The sequence below is a fragment of the Ursus americanus genome, chromosome 21 (assembly GCF_024610735.1).
Source record: "Ursus americanus isolate L20-20 chromosome 21, mUrsAme1.1.p, whole genome shotgun sequence".
Taxonomy (NCBI): domain Eukaryota; kingdom Metazoa; phylum Chordata; class Mammalia; order Carnivora; family Ursidae; genus Ursus; species Ursus americanus.
In genome coordinates, this window is record NC_142147.1 from 4521948 (window position 1) to 4538005 (window position 16058).

The following is a 16058-nucleotide window of genomic DNA, read 5'->3' on the forward strand; positions in this document are numbered from 1 at the left end:
GGCCTTTGCAGGTTTAGGGGCACAGGGTGGGTCAAGGACAGGCAGCAGGCTGAGTGGAGAGAATCCCCCCCCCCCCCCCCGTTCCTGCAGGCTCTCTAGTAACTGTGGAGGGGGGGGACTTCTAACAAAGCAGAGAACCATGCCTTTCTTCCAGGGTGGATCTTCCCAGACCCCAGCCCCATGGGATGCATCTGGTTCCCCTGCATCCCCCAACCCTAGTGAAGACAGCGGCCAGGAAGAGTTAACCCTTGACATGCCATGTAGCTGATTTGCAACTTCCTAAAAGCCTCTTATAAATTTCTGGGCTGATAGGGCAACCCTGCCGAGGCCAGCAGGACACCCACCTGGTTCAGAAACAGTTTGTCACTGATATATCTTCTGCGGTAGGAACTATGAATCCCCATTTAAAGATGAGAAATTAAAGCCTAGAGAGGTAAAGCAATTTGTTTAACCTCATCCCAGTGTAATGCGCTGGGGCTGGTATTTCAATCCAGGCCTCTCTGGCTCCAGTTCTAAGTGTGTTCCCGTGAGTCACGCAGTGGGACCTCAGTGACGGGGGTAATAGTAGATGAATTGTTGTAACAAATCTCTGTGGCTTAACATAGTTTACTCAGAACTCCTGGAAGGAACTAATATGGGAGTTCCTGGTCAGTTGACTCTCCAGGGCACTGTCCTCCAAGTGGGGACTCGGGCATCCAGGCTCCTTCCACATTGTGGCTCTGCCATCACTTTGGGCCTCCGGTCCCTGGGCTGGAGTCTGTATAGCTACCCAGCGGATGAAGAAAGAGTGAAAGGTAGGTGGGAGGTTTGAATGGGCTGGGCCTGGGAGCAGAGCCCCTCACTTCTACCACCTTCCTTTGGCCAGAATTCAGATGCGAGCTGTAAAGGAACCTGGGAAGTGTTGTGTACTTCTGTGCCCAGGAGAGAAAGACAAATAGTTTGGTGGACAACCAGCCAGTCCCTCCCATGTGAAACTTTAGTCTGTGTTTCCTCTCATCTCCTATGACTTCTTGGCCACCATCAGTTAAGAAGACTATATTATTTGTTATATTTTCCCTTCCTGCCCCATCCTTGCCATGGCTCCTCCTGGGCAGAGTCCCACTGAGTTTGGTCTCAGCCACGTGACTTGCTGTCACCAGTGGAATGTGAACAGATGTAAATGCATCACATCTGACCAGAGGCTTTAAATGTGGTCGTGTGGCTTGGCCTGGCCGTGTGCAGTCTTATTTTGCACCTTGAGAAGAGTATGTCTCAAGTAGCTGTTCCTACTTCAGCCTGTGTCCTGGAAGGAGAGACACGGGAGCAGAACTCGGCCCAAAGGCTACCGTAGAGATGCCGCAGCCAGCTTGCAAAGCCGTGAGCAGCAAAGGCTGGTTGTTGGCTGTTGTCGTTTTGTCGTTCTTCGTTACACAGGATTATTGTGTCGCGAGCTGACCTACGTAGCATACTGCTGTGATAGAGTGATGCCCCGCTCCCTGAGCACGCCCTGCTGGCCCGCGGCTCCATGACAACATCTGCCGTTGGCCGTCATTTAAAGCCTTTCCTCATGATCTCTTCAGAGCCCAGGCTGAAGGATTTACCCTTTGGCCTCTTCTAATGTTCCTAGTTGTTGGGTGCTCCAAAGAGGCAGGGGCTACTGGCCCCCCAGTTCAATTCTTATCTATATTTTTCCTGGGTATCCTGTATTTCTCCACTCCCTGGATAGGGGGGCTTCGGAAAGCAGGAGCCACGTTAGCTTCTCTTTCCTCCAGCCGCTACTCCTGTGCCCAACATGCATTAGCTGGTCAGACAATGTTTGCTAAACTGGATTGACCTGAATGTCTGTCCCTTATAATGGGAGGACCATAAGGGCACATCGAGTGCTGGCAGGCATGCCTGGCAGGGCTGGTCCCCATGCTGAGTGCTTAGATGATGGATCTGTCATTATCTGTGGGGACGAGAGGCTGGGCTGCCTCTAGCACACTTGGCTGGAGGCCTAGGTTCAGCACAAATGTGATCCCTCTCGCTCTCACTGCGATCTTGGCATCCAGAGCCTGCGTCAGGAGGGAATGAGGCAGCGTCACACACCTTGGCCCAGACAGGTCTTGGGGAAGCCAGCAGCCTGCATTTGCCCCAGCCTCCAGCTGCCAGCGTAATCCTGCTGTGGTTCTCAGAGCACAGGCCGCAGCGTGGGCCCTGGCCCTGCACTGGAGGGAAATTCATTTGTATCAAGATGCTTGGGGATGCCTCAGTGTTGGTATTTGTGGGCCTGGTGACAGGAGCATCCCTGGGATCTGTCATGCTCTTCACAAAGTGGGTAGTAACCCACGTCTTGGATAGGCCTGTAGAGCGGTGGCTACCCAGGCCCCACCAGGCCCTGCTCAGCTGAAGACTATCAATACATATGAACGTACTTCGGTCATGTGGACCAAAGCTGGATCACTGCACTGGGAAAACACAGGGCAGCAACACAGGTAAGCCTCGTGTGCTCAGAATCCAACTAAAGTCAACTCTGCCATGAACAGAAGGGCTCTTCCGTTTCCTCTGTGCAAACAAAGAGGTGAGTGATATGAACTTAACTGCACTGGGAGATTCAGTTTGTGTCAGTTACCTAGTGCTGTGTAACAAAGTACTCCAAAGGTAAGGGCTTAAAATAGCAATAAACACTTAAAGAAGAAGTAAAACTTCCACTGTTTGCAGACGATGTGATACTATATACAGAAAACTCTGAAGAGTCCACCAAACAACTGCTAGAACTGATAAACAAATTCTGTAAAGTCACAGGACACAAAATTAATATACACAAATCTTGTTGCACTTCTATATACTAATAATGAAGTAGTAGAAAGAGAAATTAAGAGAACAATCCCATTAGACTTGCACCAACATAATAAAACATCAAACAATATATCGAACCAAGGAGGTGAAAGACCTGTACTCCAAAAACTATAAAACATTGGTACAAAAAATTGAACATGACATAAACAAATGGAAAGACATACCATGCTCATGGATTGGAAGAACCAATATTGTTGAAATGTTCAGCCTACCCAAAGCAATCTATGGATGTAATGCAATCCCTACCAAAAACCACCAGCAATTTTCACAGATGTAGAAAAAATAATCCTAAAATTTATATGAAACCACCAAAGACCCCCAAATAGCCAAAGCAATACTGAAAAAGAAGAACAAAGCTGGAGGCATCACGATCCCAGGCTTCAAGACATACTCCAGAGCTGTAGTGATAAAAACAGTACGGTGCTGGCAGGAAAAGAGATCAATGCTGCAGAACAGTGAGCCCAGAAATAAACCCATACTTATATGGTCAATTAATCTACGACAAAGGCAAGGATATGCAATGGGAAAAAATCTTCAAAAAATGGTGTTGGGAAACTGGACAGCTATGTGCAAAAGAATGAAACTGGACCACTTTTTTACACTGTTCACGAAAATAAACTCAAAATGGATTAAAGACCTCAATGTGAGACGTGAGACTCTAGAACTCTTAGAAGAAAACATAGGCAATAACTTCTTTGACATTGGCTGTAGAAACATTTTTCTATCTCTGTGTTGTGGGAGAAACAAAAATCAAAATTAAACTATTGGGACTCACCACATGAAAAGCTTTTGCTCAGCAAAGGAACAATAAAACAAAAAGGCAACTTATGGAATGGGAGAAGATAATTGCAAATGATGTCTCTGATAAGGGGTTCATATCCAAAATAAAGAACGTCCCCCAACGTGACACCAAAAAACCACAAAGAAGCAGATTAAAAATGGGCAAAGGACCTTGAATAGACATTTTTCCACAGGCAACATCCAGATGGCCAACAGACACGTGAAAAGATGCTCAGCATCACTCATCATCAGGGAAATGCAAACGAAAACCACAACAAGGTATCACTTCACACCTGTCAAAATGGCTAAAATAAAAAATGTAAGAAATAACAAGTGTCAACGAGGATGTGGAGAAAAGGAACCCTTGTGCACTGGTGCTGGGAATGCAGACTGGTGCAGCCACGGTGGGAAACAGTGTGGAGGCTCCTCAAAAAATTAAAAGTAGAATTACCATATGGTCCAGTAATTCCCCACTGGGTTATTTACACAAAGACAACACAAACACTGATTTGAAAAGATATATGCTCCCTTTATGTTTACTGCAGTGTTATTTACAATAACCAAATTATGGAAGCAGCCCAAGAGTCCATCGAATGATGAACGGATGTAAGACACAGAACAAATGAATAAGGAAAGAGGGAAACAAAAAACCAGACTTAAATACAGAGAACAGACGGGTGGTTACCAGAGGGGAGGTGGGGGGATGGGTGAAAGAGGTGCCGGGGATGAAGGACGGGGATTACCGGGATGAGCAGTGGGTGTGGTCTGTAAGTGAGAACCACGTGTTGTACACCTGGGACTAGTAAAATGCCGTAGGCTAACTAGTCTCCAACTGAAGAAATACAGCAACAGCTGCAAACGTTTACTCCCCTCGGAGTTTCGGTGTGTGGAGAATCCAGGGTGGCGTGGCCAGGTGAGGTGGCTGTGATTGGCAGGCTTCCAGGGTGGCTCCCTCACAGGACTGGTTAGTGCTGGGAGTGAGTGGGAGGCCTTGGTTCTCCACAGTCTTGCTTCAGCGTCCTCCTGACCTGGCAGCTGGCTTCCCTTAGAGCAAGTGATGAGAGAGAGAGAGAGAGAGAAGCAGAGAGAGAGGCAGAGACAGAGAGATCTAGGTGGAGCTATCCTTTTATGACCAGGCCTTGGAAATTGTAGAGCAGCATTTCCACCACATTCTATTCATTAGAAGTGAGTCATTAAGTAAGGGCGTGAGGTTAGATTCTATTTTTTGAAGGGAGGAGTTCAGAAAACTTGTGGATGGATTTAGAAACCACAATACATACAGCCACTCTGGAAAACAGTGTGGCGGTCCCTTAAAAAGTTAAAAATTGAGCTACCCTATGACCCAGCCATTGCACTACTGGGTGTTTACCCCAAAGATACAGACGTAGTGAAGAGAAGGGCCATATGCACCCCAATGTTTATAGCAGCAATGTCCACAATAGCTAAATCGTGGAAGGAGCCGAGATGCCCTTCAACAGATGACTGGATTAAGAAGTTGTGGTCCATATATACAATGGAATATTACTCAGCTATCAGAAAGAACGATTTCTCAACATTTGCTGCAACATGGACGGCACTGGAGGAGATAATGCTAGGCGAAATAAGTCAAACAGAGAAAGACAATTATCATACGGTTTCTCTCATCTATGGAACATAAGAAGTAGGAAGATCGGTAGGGGAAGAAAGGGATAAAGAAAGAGGGGGTAATCAGAAGGGGGAATGAACCATGAGAGACTATGGACTATGAGAAACAAACTGAGGGCCTCAGAGGGGAGGGGGGTGGGGGAATGGGATAGACTGGTGATGGGTAGTAAGGAGGGCACATATTGCATGGTGCACTGGGTGTTATACGCAACTAATGAATCATCGAACTTTACATCGGAAACAGGGGAGGTACTGTATGGTGACTAACATAATATAATAAAAAATCATTAAAAAAAATAAAAAAATAAAAAAATAAAAAATAAAAAAATAAAAACCACCATACATATGAGAAAAGGAAAGAACAGCCTTCCAGGTCTGCCCTCGTCCACCCTGACCTGTTCTACCTGCTAGTGTTCTATTTCCAGTCTGGAACAAAAAGGCCCTGAGGCCCAGCGGGAGCCTTGGGCAGCAAAGGACAGCCCACCCACACAGCCCACCCAAGTGGGACAGTGACAAGACACTAGAGAGAGTGTTTCCCCATCAGGGAGCAGTATGGGATTGAGGGTTCCAGAAAGGCCATGCACTGGAAAGCCCATGCCTGGGCTGAGAGGCTGGATGGAGGCGTATCTGTGATGAACTGGAGGGAGGTTAGTGGGAAATGCTTCTGCCCTGGCTGACATTGTCATGGAGCCATGGGAGGCCAAGGAGACAGCCATATGGGGGGGTCAGACTTTTGGGAACCTGGAGGTGCTCCGGGTCAGCACCTTCATTCACCAAACAAGGGGAGTAGGCCCAGGGAAAGAAAGGGTCCACTCAAGGTCACCTAGTGAGTTGCAGGGGATGGGTGCCCAGGGGCTCCTACCCTACGGTGCTGCCTTTCCAATGAGGTGCCTGCCAGGAGCCACTCCTGGCAAAGATGAGGAAAAAGAAAAGGCGGCTGTCAACAGAGCAGGAGGGGATCCGGGCTGGAAACAGGGAAGGGAAACCACAGTGGGCCTGGGTGTCAGGATGGCTTTCTCCTTCCAGGAAGAGGACGCATGACAAGCCCTCATAAGGGGGAAGAGACAGGGATGGGATGGTGAAAGTCAGTAGAAATAAGTCAATTGATGTAAGACAGATGAGCTGATTTTGCAACCAGAAGAAAAAAGTAGTAAATACGAAAGAAATACTGGCCTTAGAAACAAACCAGGCCTGTTTATCGGACCTGAACACACACAGATGTGCTGTCAAATGGCAGTGAGATGCGCTCTTAGCTAAGTCTGGTGTTAATCAAGGAGCCAGCGACATGCCTTGCACTGTGATCACAGGAACGTTTCCTGAGTGTCCCATGCTTCGTGCTGGCTGGGGGCGGGCCTCGTTCCCCAGACCTGGCCTTGTGCCTGGCCAGCGTGGTGCCAAACCGGGGGTCTTCGGGGAAGCAGCAGACAATCCAAGCGGGAAGGATTACAGACTTGTTTACTGTGGCAGGAGCTCAGTCCCTGCCTTGATGGGTATTCCCAGGAATGCACTGAGAACCGTGAAGTGACTGGAAATCTGCGGGATGTGAAGGATGCAGGGGGAGCTCGGGGACTCTGTGGGGCTGGGCAGCCAGCCAGCCTCGCTAGGTGGGGCCCAGCAAAGCAGCCACTGCTTCCAGCTTTCCTTCTCTCCCACCTCTGCTTCTCTTTGCTGCGCTCCCCCACGGAGAGGGGATTCAAACCCCCACAGCTCCGGTCCCGCTGCTGCCAGGGAATAAAACAGTGACAAATGCCATTTTCAGCTCTTATTATGTGTTGGCACTGAATTAACTGCCTCATCTCATTTAATCCTCCAAACAACCTTGTTAGGCATATATTATTATCTCTGTTGTACAGAGGATCAGAGGTAAACTCACTTCCCAGGTTCTCAGAGCTCGGAAGTGGCAGAGCTGGGATTCAAATGCAGAGCCAACCAACTGCAGGACCCTGAACTTTTAATCACTCCTCTGGATTAAGAGATTTAGGCTAGAACCTTGAACGAGGCTGTGCTTGAAATAAAAATTTAATTTTATTGTAGAGGCTTCGTGCCATAATTGGTTCCTCAGGCTTCCACAGGGGACAGCATTGTACACGGGTTTCCCACAACGACTCTTAGCTATTAAGTCTTTCCTGCAAGGCTCTGAGCTCCCCGAGGGAAGGTGGCACGTCCAATTTACATGCATGTCCTCGGAGCCTATAGCGAGTGTTAATCACACCAATGACGGGCACCTGGAGCCAGTGGCAGGCAGGGGAAGCTTGCTTTATAGCCAGAGATGCTCATCTGGAAACTGGAATCTGGGGACGGTGGGCAGCCATCTTGCAACTTCCACCAGGGCAAGCCTTCCTGAGAATGAAGTCAGCAAAGGGAAGTTACAAATGGAGAGAGGTAGATTCCTGACAATATCACCAGGCCTCTGGATCTAGCTTGCCCAAAGCTGAGATGAACCTCTCCTTATGTTCATAAACCAATATATTCCCATTTTTCTTTGAGCCAGTTGAGTTGGGCTTCTGTCCTTTACCACCAAAATACCTTGACTAATTCAGGGGTCTTCCGTAAGTGCTGTAATTGAGTGGAAACCCGGCCAAATCCGAGAGGCCCACCCTGCCTCCCACTCCACTTCCTGGTAACCAGCTTTGAACTCTCCTGGTTCTTCTCTCTGACTATAGAGTCATGGCCACTTCCTCTGCAGGACTAGCTCAAGACCCCACAAGGCTGGGCTTGGAAGCAATTAGCATGGTGCTAAAAGGGCTCATTTATCTCCACTCTGTCACTGACGCAGCAGCCCTGGGACCACTGTTGCTATGAAAGATGGGTCTGGAAATGTCATTAAATTACACATGTGTCCACCGTGCTTGGTTATTAAGTCTTTGGCAAATCAATTTTTTATGACCTTTTAATCAAGAGCAGATAAACAAAGAGAAGAAGCTCATGGAAATTCTTCATAGAAAACTCCAAGCACTGTTCATCCAGGGGTCCATAGATGCCTCCAAGTCAGGGATTCCAGGACGCTGGGAGACCCCGATCATACAGGGGCAGGGGCTGGGCTCTCAGGGGGCAGGGAAGGAAAGTGTGAGGGAGCAGGGGGGAAAGAACACCGAGCATCTTCGTTCCACAACCAGCCCAGCTTGGGGCAGCTGGGACAGTGATGTGGCTGTGGCACCGGAGTCTGGAAAGTTCAACTCTGGTGTTCCAGCCATCTCAGTTAGGCTGTCACTCACGGCTGGGCACCGGCTCCCTCCTTTCTGGAGAGGGGCTCCTTGGTCCATGGCCATGAAACTGTGGCATAAGGCTGCTCTTGGGTTCTCAGCAGCAGGGCCTGTCTGCACCTGTGTTTGCTCTGATGGGTGGTGAAATTGAGGAAAACAGACCCAAGTGGTTTTTCCGTTAGGCTATATTTAATCAATTTAAATGATTTTCTTTTGTTCTGAGATGACACCTTTTCTCCTCTCTGGTCTCATGTAGCCCTTTCCATTGTGACATGATCATGATTATAAAGAGTTGTTTACTTGTCACAATAGAAAGCGTTCAACCGTATGTCTACCCCCAGCCTCCTGGAGCCTGACACCACACACGGCTGTTGGTGGGACACAGATCCTCTTGGACCTCTCCTGGGAACCTCACCCAGGCTGTCAGCAGGCTTCTTTCTCTTACCTGTTCAGTGGGAAACAGGGCACCTCCCAGCACAGGGGGCCAAAGACGTTCTCCTGGATGCTGTCCGGAGAAGCGGGCCTCATTTTGTGTGTGCGAGCCCCCCACACCCGGTGGTGACGTTGAAGTGGAGAATAGGCAGGAATTCAGGCCCAGTCTCACAAATGAAGGATGATGTAACCCTCAGGGAAGGTAAGCTGTGTGTCCAGAGTCCCTCGATGGCTGGAGACAGAGGAGGGTGAGAGACTCATTGTCTCGGCCATGTGGCACCCAGGGGACTGTATTGTGTGGTCAAGAGCAAAGGGCCTGAGGTCCAACCACCAGTGTTGAAGGTCTACCTCCCGCACGTGACGGTTCAGGATCCTGGCTGAGGTCCTTCCTCTCTGGGCGGGTTTCCCTTCCTGTCACGTGGAATGATAATGGTCTAATCAATGTGTATAGAGCGGTTGGGACACTCGGGCACAGTGTAGCTATCCTAAGACTGTTCTTGTTGCCATCCTCCTTTCCAGTTTCCTTGTGTGGATAGCGACACAGGTGGTGGTGACTCGGACTGTCACCACATAGGCCCACCTTTCTGCCCTGGGCACCTGGTGATGGCACTGCCAGCTCCTGTGGGCGGGGAGGGGAGCACAGCATGGGACCGACTCTGGCTGGTGGCAAGTCGTGGAGGGAGTGATGTGTGTCATCTCTGAGTGGAGCGCCACAGCCACTGCCTGGTTTGTCACATCCTGCCCCACCATTGTGGAATCACGTGTTGGGACGGAGTTGCCATCCGCCTGAGCCGCTGAGTGCAGCCAGCACCGGAGTCCTCCTGGCGGCCACGGGCAGCATGCAAGAAACGAGGAAGAACTTCTGTTGTGCTAAGCCCTGAAGAGGCTGGGGATGCCGGTTCCTGCCCCCTATCCCAGCCCACCCTGCTGGATGACGTAGAAGGAGCCATGGGCAGAGAGGTTCCCATGGGACCTGAGCTGGGGGGAGGCTCGTACACAGGGAGAATCAGCGAGAGCCGAGATGGGCCTCCTCTGCTCTCCTCAGTTCTGAGAAGCTCCTGCTTCCTGGAGGAGACGCCACGGATCCTCGCAGCCACTGTAGTGGCCGGTTTGGAAGCTGAGGGCCCAGGTCCTGAGCTTAGCATCCTCAAACAGTGAGATTCGGCAGGCTAACTCTCTTTCCCATAAGTAACCCCCTGGTCTCAAGCTGTGGCTCCAGGGACCAGACCCTCGTGCATGAGTCACAGGGCTGACTTCCTGCCGCTCCAGGGCTCAGGGGCCAACTAGAGTTTCATGCCAGTGGAAAACAAGAAAACACACACATGGCCATTACTGGAAAGTGCTGTTATTAGGACAATAAAACTAGAAAAAGGGACAGAGAGAGAGAGGGTGGGGAAGGCTGCTTCAGATGGATGGCCCCAGGAGGCCTCTCTGAGGGGTGACACTGAGTTACCTGCAGGATGGGAAGGAGCCAGACAAGGGGACAGTCATGGCAGGCAGTGGGGTGAGGCAAACACCGGCCCTATGAGTCAAGTTGCATCAACTCGCTACAACAGACGTTAGGTGTGCAGGCCCCGTGCTGCGTGCGTGGGGAACGTTGTTCAGCGTGGTGAGCAGAGGTCAGGGCTATGGCCCCCAAGTCGTTCACAGACCAGGAGTGGCCCAGATGCAGACACACGTGTACGGATCTTGGCTGACCTGCCGAACACCTCATGTGCTAATCCAGCTAATCCTTGCTGCAGGGCCAGAGGGGTCGGTAACAACACAAGCCCAGGAAGGGACGATGCTGGATCCGAACCCAGGCAGCCTTCTCACTAGGCCTTCTTTCCTCCCCTAGTAGTGCAGATGGGGACGGTAAGTGCCACAAGGACTGACATCTGTGAGTTTGGTTCCCAGGCCGTGGGGGAGGAGGGTCCTGGGCACAGATAGCACTTGTGGGGTGGGCTGGGGGAGGCAGGCTAGGGGAGTACTTTTGCCTGGCTGGTCCTCTGAAGGTCCTGAACCAAATCCCTGTACATCCCGCTGTGGCCCCAGCTGGGGCGGCCTTCCAGCCGAGCTGACCTCAGAAGCACTGGACAAGTCCGTATGACACATGGATTGTTTAGGGACAAAAATCTCCTTAGCTCTCCACCAGAAACACATTAGCCACGTTGATAAACGTTAATTTCTGCAAATAAACACATGTGGGCTTCTCCTTTGCCTGGAGTGCTTACAGGATTGAGTCATCGCCCTGCTCCTTCCTACCTGAGCCGGGGCTCTGGGTGGGATGGCTTCCGGCCGTCTCCTCTGACTGATTTGACTCTTTCAGAAACAAGTGGGTCCTGGGTGTGTGAGGGGGCAGAACCAGCAGCCCCCGGGGTGAACGGTGGGGCCTGGGGGATGCTGTCTGCTCTGAGTACCACCTTCAGAGGGACAGACCCTGTGCCTGCTGCCGCCAGCCTCGACACAAGTTGTGCTGAGAAGGAGGGAGGCAGAAAAGAATGAGAGAAGATGGCAGGTGGCCAGGGAAAGGCAGAGGACGGGGGGCCCTCGGACCATCCATAACTGGAGATGAATAGGGTTAGGAGACATAGCTGTGTATACAGATTTGGGCCCGAATAGAAGGGCCAAAGGGCAGACAATCCCACCTGGGAGTTGGTCCCTGTGCTCTGGGTAGGCTCAGGTCCCCACCTGCAAATCGGGCCAGACTGTAGGTGAGTGCCAGCTTTCTTTCCCCTCCCCACACTGCGCTCTCTTGGAGCCCGGCGACTTCCTCCCTGGGGCCTCCTTCCTGGATCTTGGGGAGGGTCAGAGCAAGGTGACAGGGCAGTGGGAACGGATGTGGGCCGTGGTAGAGGTCAAGATGACAGCACTCATCTTTGCCCGGATGTTCTCCAAAGCCAAGAGGACCTCCATCCTCATGCTGGATCTTGAAAAGGCCCTGCTGACTTTCTACGTGGGAAACAAGTGGGCCGAGAAGGAAGGAACGTTGGCAGGTCCTTTTTACGTGCTTAGAAAGATGCAGGTCCTCCTCGCTTTCCATCACAGTTTTCCTCTCCGCATGGGCTTTTCCCAGACTCTTTCCAGGGGGTCTGGCTCTAGCTGGGCCCTGCTCTGTGCTTACCCGTCAGGGGCTTCTCAGAGGAAGCAGCTGTTTGCAGGAGACGGTGGCCTGACTGAAGCAGCTCGTGGCCCTTTTAAGGACGTACTGTGTCAACGTTCATTTCTGCAGCACCTGGTTTGCGGTGCGAGAGCTGAGTGAACGATATAAAGTGCAGTCGAGCTGCATCCAAACACAGCAAGGGAACTCAGAGCAGCTCGGCTTGCAAAGGTGCTGAAGAAGCCAGCTTCCAGGCCTTTCCAGACTCTCTGGAATTAGTCAGATTTCCAAGAACAGCTGTTTTGGAGAACTGTCCACTTTGCATTTAATGTTTGTGTGATGGCAGCTGCTGGGAAATGGAATGTGCTTGCGGTAATGCCAGGCTGGGAAATTGCACTTGGGTGGCAGCTAGGCCACCCGAGTTAGACTTTTTTGCAAAAGGAGTCGTCAACCTAATCCTTACTGAAGATTTCATTAGGTGGGCCCCTGTCCGCTGCTGTCAGCTAAGGAATTTATCTAGCTGTCCACATGTGCCCTTGTATTCGATGTTCTGAAATTTTACACAGCTTTACTTCCGTTCTGAGGACTGGGGAGCAGTATCTGAGCAAATGGGTGAGGGGGTAGGTTGGGAGCTGTGGGCCTACAGGTTTGGGAGCCAAGGTGGCAGCTTTGACAGCAGCTGGGGCAGGAGTGTGGATGGACAGAGGCTTCGTGAGGGCCCTGGCATGCAGGCTCCAGCTCCCAACCTCACCTGCGGGACCTGCGAGGCCTCGAGGATCCGCACTGTCCCCTGAAGCCCTCTTCCTCCTCACTCACTGGCCTCCTGCTGCCCTGGCTTCTCCCTGCGTCCAGAGCGCAGCAGACCCTGTCCCACCGGCTCCCTCTGCACCTGCTCTTTCCCGTCTTCTCTGTCTCTCCTCAGCGTCACCGCCTCAGGAGGCCCTCCCTGACCACCTCGTCTAAAACAGCCCCGTGCTTCTCTCCCCTTTCCCTGCCTATTTCTCGCTGATTGCATTTATTGCTATCTAAAATGACATTTTTATTTGTTTGCTCGCTTGTTTACCATACACTGTTGCTGTTGGAATGTGGGCTCTGAGGGCGGCCAGGGCCTGCCTCTGAGTGGGCCTCCCTGCAACGAGGGTGGGTGGATGAAGCTGTCACTGCGGGAAGGTCAAGTTAGGACCCCTGCGGTCAGGAGAAAGGAGCCCTGTGGGGTCAGAGTGTACGGGTAGGGGGGCAGCTCTGGAGCTGGAGAGACCCCAGGGCTGAGCAGCTGTGGTTTGCTTCTCCGGCCTCACTTTTCTGCCTCACCCTGGCAGGGGTGGTTTGCTTCGGGCCACTGGGAGTTTTCATGCTCACCTGGCAGTCTTCCGATCCAACATGGCCCAGAGGGATATCAGGTGGAACATGAAAGAACTTTAACAATTGTGACAGTTAAATATTTTTAATGTGTTAGGACATGTATCACAAAGCAAACCTCTAATTTTATGAGTACTGCTTAAGATGCAGCTAAAGTATTTGAGGTTTTTTCTTGAAATATGCCTAATTCAGGGAAAAGCCGAAAGCAGGAGTCTGCACGCTATGGCCTGCAGACCAAGTCTGGCCCAGTGCTTGCTTTTGTACGTCAAGTTTTATCGGAACCCAGCCATGCTCATTAATTGACAGACGCGGGCTGCTTTGACACTACAGCGGCAGTGTTGTGACAGTGACCTTACGGCCTGCAAATACTAACATATTTACTGTCTGGCCCTTCCAGGGAAAGTAAATAATTGGCAAAAAAAATCCCTGGAATTTGTGAGGCTCAGAAAGTCTTATATCGGGGCCACATTCTCAGTGGATCAGTAAGAAGAAAGCCTACAGTCTTGTCTCTGTGCCCATCTGCCTTTGGAGACAAGGCCTCTTGCCTTTGATCCTGGCAGCATATTAGGGCCATGTTCTGGCTCGCAGTGTGAACGCCTCCCCCTGCTTAGGGCTCAAAGGCTCCCGCTGGTTCCCCATTAAAGGCCAAGTTGGAAACAGGGCAGCTGCCCAACCCGAGGCAGGCATAGATCTCTCAGGTGGTTGAAGACAATCCAGGTGGAGCTAATGCCTTGCAGAGGGAAGAGTAGAGAGACAAGAGACGTGCAGGCTCGGGGAAAGTGACCCTGATGCCCATGGCTCGACCGGGGGCTCGTATCCAAGGAGAGGCCACACGAGGGCACCCTCAGAGTGTCTGCCCTCTCCTACCTGTGCCTTAAGAGGAGAACTGAAGTCAGTAGAACAAGAAACAAAGAACAAAACAAAACAAAAACCAACTCTGCAATTAAACAAAACCACCGCAACAAAACAACTTGACAGATATCCTGAGAGACCACTTCTCACACAACCAGAGCCTCTGAAGTCCAGGAAGAGCCAAAAATGTCCTCGAGTGAGACCGGAAGGAACTGGGGGAGATCCTGTCATTAAGACAACGTGGCCAGGAGGAGCGGAGACCCGTAGCGTCACGCGTGAGCGGGGACTGTACCGCGAGCAAAGGGCTCTAGAAAGAACGACATAATAAAGCTCCCACACTGGTTGGTATAATTTCCCCTGGCACCCGGAGCGCGTGAAAAACACATGCAGTCAAACAGAAGAGTAATCCGATTTGAAATATTCCTTTAATAATATGTTCGCCAGATCAAATATTAAAAATAGAAGATGGAGAAAAGGAGCAACTGTCTCCCCAGTGGCATCAGTTCCATAAATATTGCTTCATTAAGCTGTCTGTGTCGGTTCAAAGGGATGGATTCTAACCATGGCCAAGGTTGCAGCCTGCTCATTGTGATGAAGCTGGAGAGTCTGGGCTGCCAGCGCCACCTCGTCCCCCTGTGCTGCGCCTGCCACCACAGCGAGGGGCCATCGCTTAACAGCCAGAACGGGCCTAACATCTGCCCAAAGGACATACGTTTATTTATTTGAATCAAGCCTCCTCCATCGGGGGCTCCAGTGGCTTCCATCCCAGGCAAACAGCAGGGAATTAATAATGATGGCATTTGACTTTCCCAAGACCTTCCCTTGGCAAAGTTTGCATCCATCCTGCCGGCATCTCGAGTTTGGAGGTAGGACAGGGAAGGTGGATGCTCTGTTGCCAACTCAGGTCCACGGGAAGGGAGCTCGGCGGGCGCCCGGGGCCCCTGCAGACCCTGCACTTGGACAGAGCGGGGTCTGAAGGGATTGACTCGTGCTTGACCCCTCGGTGAGGGTGAGCAAAGCATTTGGAGCGGTGTTCTAAATCTGTGTCTTGGCTCATTTTAAGGGCGTGAATGTTGACTGTTGGACCCCATGCTCCATGCGGTAGAGTAGTAAAAATAATTGCTAAAACTCAATTGTCAGATACAATTCTTTGAATATTAGTGAGAAGAGCTGCCTTGACTCAGGCTTTCATGCAAAAAGTACTGAGTTTCCTCTGACGTGTTTGGATTTTAGGTCAGGGATTCGGGATCAGCCAACCCTTTAAGATGCAGATACAGAATCTAACACTAGTTCATGAGGGATCAGCCGCTGTTGTCACGTGTGGGAAGAACCTGGTTCCTGAGTTCATGAATCTTTCTTCTCAACTTCATGTCTGTACTTTGCCAAAACACTGACTTTCGGAAAACAGAGCTTAAAAAGATTAAAGGATTGAATTTAGTGAAATCATTACCTTATTAGAAGGTCAAAGAGCCAGTATGACTCAACGTTACACACTTTGTAAAAGCAAAGGTTTTATAAATATCTGTGCAGTGCATCCTATGTGCCCGTACCGCGTTAGATGTTTTACAGGCTCGGTGAATTCTAAGATAAACCAGATCGAGACTTTAACCAAATAATTCCCCCTGCTGGGATGGAGGGCTCATCGCCATGGATACCTTCCCAACTTCACTTCTTCTGTTGTCCCTAACGCCTCCTATCTGCTTCTGGTTACGTGTTACTCCGAAATGCTTCTCACATTCAGGCTCTGCTTCCCCAGCCCCCTCCCTTTCAGCTCTAGGACCCTAGCATGTGGAGAGGCCGGACAGGAACAGACAAGGCAATCAATGGTAATAGAAGACAAAACACCCTTGCCCCCACACTTCCCACCCAAGACCACCCAAATATCACTGCTC